Source organism: Anser brachyrhynchus (assembly GCF_964034855.1).
Source record: "Anser brachyrhynchus genome assembly, chromosome: 16".
Lineage (NCBI taxonomy): Eukaryota > Metazoa > Chordata > Aves > Anseriformes > Anatidae > Anser > Anser brachyrhynchus.
Window position 1 is genome coordinate 2,556,833 of NC_137734.1, and position 6,545 is coordinate 2,563,377.

Consider the following 6,545-nt stretch of genomic DNA (forward strand, 5'->3'; position numbering starts at 1 on the left):
AAAAAATAATGTAGTTTTGTCAGGTGTCAGGATCATGGGAAAAGTAGGTGCTATTCCCTTTTACAGGATGATAAGCACTGAATATGGCAGAAGTAGATAGCCTGTGGGAAGTAAGCAGTGATTTGGGAGCTTTAATTTACTGCTTTTTGCAAAAGATAGCACAATCCAATCCAGTATGATAGCATCTGGACGCAAATAATATAATTCAGGCAGACTGCTAGGAGAAGAAGATACTTTACTGTCCTGAAAACCACAATATGATGTGATTTCAGACTATGATAATCAGCATGCAGTTATTTTGTCACACCAAGAGTGATTGCATTCGAGCCTTTTACAGCGTTATGGTTGACAGATCTGGTCTCAGAGGGAATCCAAAGGAACTGAGTCAAAGGTCAAAACCCATCCCCTGTGGGTAGAAAACAAAAACTTTTGACAGACAAAAAAAATAACCTCGATAATATCTAACCCCAAAGAACTGAGATTTCAGCTCTACAGGCACTGGCTACTGGGATTGCCACAGCATTTTGGAGCTGGCCAAAGGAACCTGAAAAGCTCTCAGGTGCTTTAAACTCTGCTTTCTTAGCCTAAAGTACATGTCGTGACCTTTTCTGTTAACAATTCAGAATCCTAGACCTAATTTTTAGATTTAAAGAGGAGTCTGTAATGTGTGGCTCCATCTATAAGACTGTCCCTTGTGAGCTTCTGGGGCATCCATCTGTCTGTCCATCTGTCCGTCCGTCCATCCATCCATCCATCTCAACTTTTCAGACCATTTAAACAGCGTCTCCAGGTTTTGGGCTGCTGAGCTGCCTTACAACAGGTTAAACACCAAGAATACCTCTTCCATCTCAATTCTTCATTCTCAGGAAAGAGGTTTTTCACCTAACTGCTCTGGTTTAAAAGCAGCAAAATTTGGAATGTGCTGACTTCATTAGTGATCACTGAATTATAGCAGTGTTGGATGGAAAGGGCTTCTGGAGGTCTCTAACCAAATCTCCAGCTTGAGGCAGAACTACGGCCAATACTTCATCAGGCCAGCAATGGCTTTAAATCCCTGACCTCTGTAGTTTTATCCCTGCCCTTCACACTGTCCTATTTCCCCGTATTTTTCTCACTCGGTTAGTATTTGTATTATTTCTCACCCAAGAAGCCCTACTGACATCATGCACCACTGTGCAAAAAAAAGATGCACAGATACATAATAGATGTGACTTGTCTGAAAGCCGTCTAAGCAAGCAGAAGCTAGCACTATCTTCATTTTGCAGATGGAGATGCATGAAGGTACAGCTCCACGCATTCTGTGACTCGTGCCAGGTGAAGGGCAGAAGGGACAGGAGAAGAAGGAAGGCTGTGACAAACAAGGGACTGAGCTTGTGTCTCGGGACACAGACTTGCTGGTGGGTGTGATGGATGGGGAGCACGCACACAAAGTGTTGAGACCTCAGTATCCTGATGCCTGGAACAAATTGCCTCATCAGAGTCGGAAATCATCGTGGCTCTGCAAGACTCATCCATTGCTCTCTCTTGTCTTCTAGACTTCATCACAGCTTTCATTCAAACCAAGAAAATCCCGCTGGCCTCCCACTCATTTCCCACTACAACTGCATCCTCAGCCAGGGCAGTTCTTGCTCAGTTATGTCACCTTGCAGCAGCCCATGGCTTTCTGCAGTGCTTTACTCACCAAAGCCCCTCAGAAGCAGTGGCTGCAGGACCTGGCTTGTAATTTACTCCGGGAAAGGAATCCATCTTCATTAGTTCTGGGAGCAGCCGTGTGCATCCCAAGGCCTACGTTAATAATAACCAGTCCCACACTTGATTAAAATGGAGGCACAAGTCCAACACTCATTAAATGCAAGGGCCCAAATCCCATAAACATTCCTGGCGCCTTAATTACAATAGATCAGAGAATAGATAGCAGATAGTCATGTACTTTTTGACAGACAGTAGCTCTGTATTACAAGGGCATAGGGAATAGAGACCTTATTTGAATGCATCACGAAACAGCAGCCCTCAGAACAGCCTGAAGAAAATGTCTACCATATTTTAATGATTTTTTTCAGCTAATTTTCCACTTAAGCAAGGGAGCAATATCAGTTTACAATCAGCTGAGACTCTGACACTAGCTCCCAGTGCTTCCTTATCACATATACAATAGCTCTTTTGTATGGTTTTGGTGGAATTAGCATTCAGGACTAGCAGCAACTCAGGCTCCCAAGCCAAGCACCTGTACAGGATCGGAAATTAAAATCAGGAGCCAGAACTGAAAGCCAGATCTTGCATACAAGCAACCCAAATCTCCAGAGATGTCGTGTATACTGGAAGATTTCATGCTGTGTTGAGCATGAATGCAGCCTGATTTCGATGTCCAAATCTGCTCTTATTACAGGGGCAGAAAGCAAGGATAACCCACAAGGGTTATTCAGGTCTGGGGACCAGGGCAGTCTGCTCTGCTGCAGATTAATTTTGATCAATCACTTTGTTTTTCTGCCCCTCAGTTCTGTGTAAATTAAAAATGACATCGTTTCTCCATCTACTCTAAAGGCTGTGAGATGCTGAGGTCTTCTGGGTGGGAGAGGGAAAAGGAAGTAGACAGCAGAGTTGTTTGGATAAGCTACCCAAATGTAAAAACAAACAAGCAAACAAAAAATTTAGTGGAAAGTACAAAATTCTCACTTAGAAAAAAAAGAAAATATCCCTCCTTCACTAATTATGATGCAACTTCATGGAAGGAAAATCCTGCCTGCATTTGTGAGAAAGTCACTGGCTGAGCTCCCTGCTTTCTCTGTTTCATGCACGTGCATTAAGTTACCCAAATACAAAGCCTCTGCATTTATCCTTTAAGCCGTGTCTGGCCATGCAGCACAATCCAGCAGTTATCTGTTGCAGGCAGGCAGCTCACAATGGCTCCCAGGTCTCTGTGCCCGTTTCTCCCTCTATTTGGAGAGAACAATGCTGATCTCCATCATCAAAACTCTGGTCACCGACAGCTCCCATCAGCTCCCCAAACGGGGCTCCGCTATCTGCAGGCTCCAGCTGCAGTCGGTGCCTCTCTGTCCCTCCCACCAGCAGGGCTACCCCCAGACACCTGGCTGCTGCCACGACCTTGCAGGCCTCTCCTTAGACGTGTGAGGAATAAAAATAAAATAAAATAATAAAATAAAATAAAATAAAATAAAATAAAATAAAATAAAATAAAATAAAATAAAATAAAATAAAATAAAATAAAATAAAATAATAAAATAAAATAAAACAAAATAAAACATAAAATAAAACAAAATAAAACAAAATAAAATAAAATAAAATAAAATAAAATAAAAAATATAAAATATAAAATAAAATATCAGAGGCTTTATTTCACAGCCATTTTTCTTCAGAATCAGAAAAAAAGAAGCCCTTTTCCACCTTGTAAACAGGTCAAAGTCAAGGAATCTGCCTTGGAGACTTCACTTTGCACTCCGTCCTGAGCCCAAGCAGGTTTCCTTTCTCCTAGTGGCGGAGACCACTGGGTCCCGGTGTTTTAGCTGGGCACATCCCTCTGGGAGAGGGGAGGATGCAGCCTTCCTCCCAGTGGGACCAATTGCTGAGTTTGCTCTGTGCTCTGAGAAAAGTCCACAGGACTTTTACAGACGACGTCTAATTTTTGGCATGATTTTTTTTTTTTTCTAGGCTGGGGTTGCATGCTAGAGAGGTTGAAGAGGTTTTTCTGCCAAATCCCAGGGAGAAGGTGCTTTGTGGATCTGGGCTGTGCAGCTGAGATGTTTGCGTCCACCACGGTCCCGCAAGCAACAGGCAAGAGGAGTGGTTTGTGCTTATGGCATTCGAGGCATAGCACGTGGTCCTGACTGTCTGGGTTGGCCCAAAGGGAGCCTGCGATGAGCTGGGGGGTCTGTCTTTCAAGGGTTACGGTCTGTCATCAAATTGGAAGCATTTTGTAGCACAAAGACCCAAAGCCCATCTCGGAAAAGGCAGGCAGGACCCATCTTAGGGCTGAAAGAACAAACATATTAATCTTCTTCTCACACCTTCCTGAGCGGGGCTGAAATGTTTGCCAATTCTTAGTTTATACAAGGTAGATAAGAGTCTGGAAAAAAACGATTATACACACCGAACACTTCAAAGGCAAGTGGCAATGGTTTCATGCAGCAAAACCGGCTCTGCCTTTCCTGCACGTGCAGCAGGGTGATAGGAGCACTGTGGGAGGGGAAGCAAGATTCACTTGTCCCCATCCCTGTCCCCCTCCTGTCCCTGTCCCTGTCCCCAGGACAGCCCTGCCTGGCAGTCTCTGCCGTGCACTTCTCCACGTCCCCAAGCTGCAGGGGATGCAGGGCAGCAGCTCCCTCCTCCAGGAATATTAAATCTGTATTTTGCTTCTGCCTGGTGCTTTCCTTTCATTCTTGATGGCACGTGGTTAGAGTGCTAATCAGCTATTAGCTTATAAACACTGCCCCTAAGTGCTGACCACCCCATAATGTGAAAAAGCAAAAGGGAGGAAAAAAGCACTCAGTGCATTGGCTCATTTGGGCCATGCAGGTTTGCATGAAACAATTGACCAGATTCCTTTTGATTGATATTTTGTCATGAACGATGCCATTATTGACACCTTGGATTAAAAATCGTTATGAGAGCAAGAGCTATAATGTGAGGGGAAAAATATTCAAAAGGGTTTGGGTTCATTCTTTTACCTTAAGCAAAGAAAATAAAGGTAAAATAAAATTTTACTTGCTCCCAGCCACTATTCCCACCTCCGCAAGCTCTGAGTCACTCTGATATATACAACCTAAGGTGTGTCAAAACCTCCTTTGGTTACAGCAAGATCTCAGTCACATCCACAAGTTGTCAGGAAGCAGCTGGATTTCATCATTTTCGTGGCGATGATGCTGACTTTTGTCCCTTTGATGGTCTGGCCATACCTATGCCAGGCATGAGGCAGAGAGGGGTTGGAGCAAGTGATGGGATGCTTCAAGAAAACTGGAATCCAGATAAGACAAAAAAATACCAGAAGCTAACGAGGCAATCAGGAAGGCAGAGAACAGGGAGAGCATCCTGTCTTGAAGGGATTTGAAGAAAGGAGCACAATTACAAAGTCAGATACAAACCTGGTTTGGCTACACCTCATTCAGAGGGGAGAAAAAACATCCCATTAAAGCAAAACGGAGAAACTTGCTTAGTGCCCGAAGCAAGGAGCACCACAGATGTGCACAGCACCTCTCACCACTAGGAGCAGGGCTCCTTCCCCCAGATTGTTCATTGGAGCTAAATTCAGGAGTGAGCCCCGGAGTCCTTCCAGAAATAGGAACAACCTGCCTGCAGCTGGTTTTTAGGTTGGGACGTGAAATGGATAAAACATTCATCTTTTTTCCATCACAGATTTGTCCTTTCTCCTCCACCCCCAGCACCTTTGGGGTGTTTTGTGTCCCCGGCTGTGCTGCAGCCTTGTCCCCAGCGCCGCTGCTCCGCTGACGTGCTGCAAAGTGACAGCGCTGGTGCCCAACACGTCTGCGCCCAGCAAGCAGGTTCTCCTTTCTTCAGGCAGCTCTGCGAGGAAAAACACTTCCCGTTACCAATTATTTCCTCCTCATTACAACTCGGAAATCTATTTACTGCCACATTGTCCACCTTCAGCCAGGCTACGCTGAGAATCACTTGTTGGTGCCCTTTCCTAAATACAAACTCCCTCCTGCTATAGTTAGAAATGTAGTTAATATTCCTGTTTTAGAGGGGTTAATCTAAAATTCACCACTATCTGAGGATACTCTCTGTCTTGTTGGGTCATGTTGAAATAAAAAGAAGAAAGGATGTCAAATCTCAGGCTACTTTTGAAAGAGATAATTGATTCGTGTAACCTAGGTCCCTTGAAACACCAACAGAAACCCTTTACTATACATAGCTTAATGGTTTCTCAGGATGTCAGACAAATCAGATCTGCCTCTACAGGTAGAGTGAATGTGTTCGTATGATATTTTATTCATACAAAGCTGCATGGACACAGTACTGATAATAAGACATGTCCTTCTGACAGCATCCTGGAGGGCTCAGACTTTTGCACAGCCCCTTCTGGGCAGGTGTTGCCCTCAACCCCTACCTGAGTTCACTTTTCATTTGCTACCAGAACTGTCCTATGAATAAGAGCCTAGTCTAACCCTTCAGACAGCTGATCCCGGCCTCCTTCCCAGACTCCATAACTCTGCCTGAGCATCTCCAGATCAGAAATTGGTATTAGCATGTCCCTGAAGGGAGGTGTGGAGTTGTTTTGCCAGGATAGAAAATTTAGAGTTAAAGCTATGAGATGTTCCACGTTTTGGACAGCCTGGGAAGCTGCTTCCCTCCCTCTAATGTGCTCGTTTACACGTCATTCTCATTACAGAATCTTAAATGAGAGCCACCTAAGGAAAAGCATATGACCTTAAATTTAAAAATATGTCTAATCAGAGCTAGCTGCTAAGAAGGGCATTATTACACTCTCTAAAAAACTGCCAATATAACCATGCATTTTCTCTTCTCCAGCAAGAGTGGCAGTGTCTCTGGTCAATGCCATTAGACTAAGG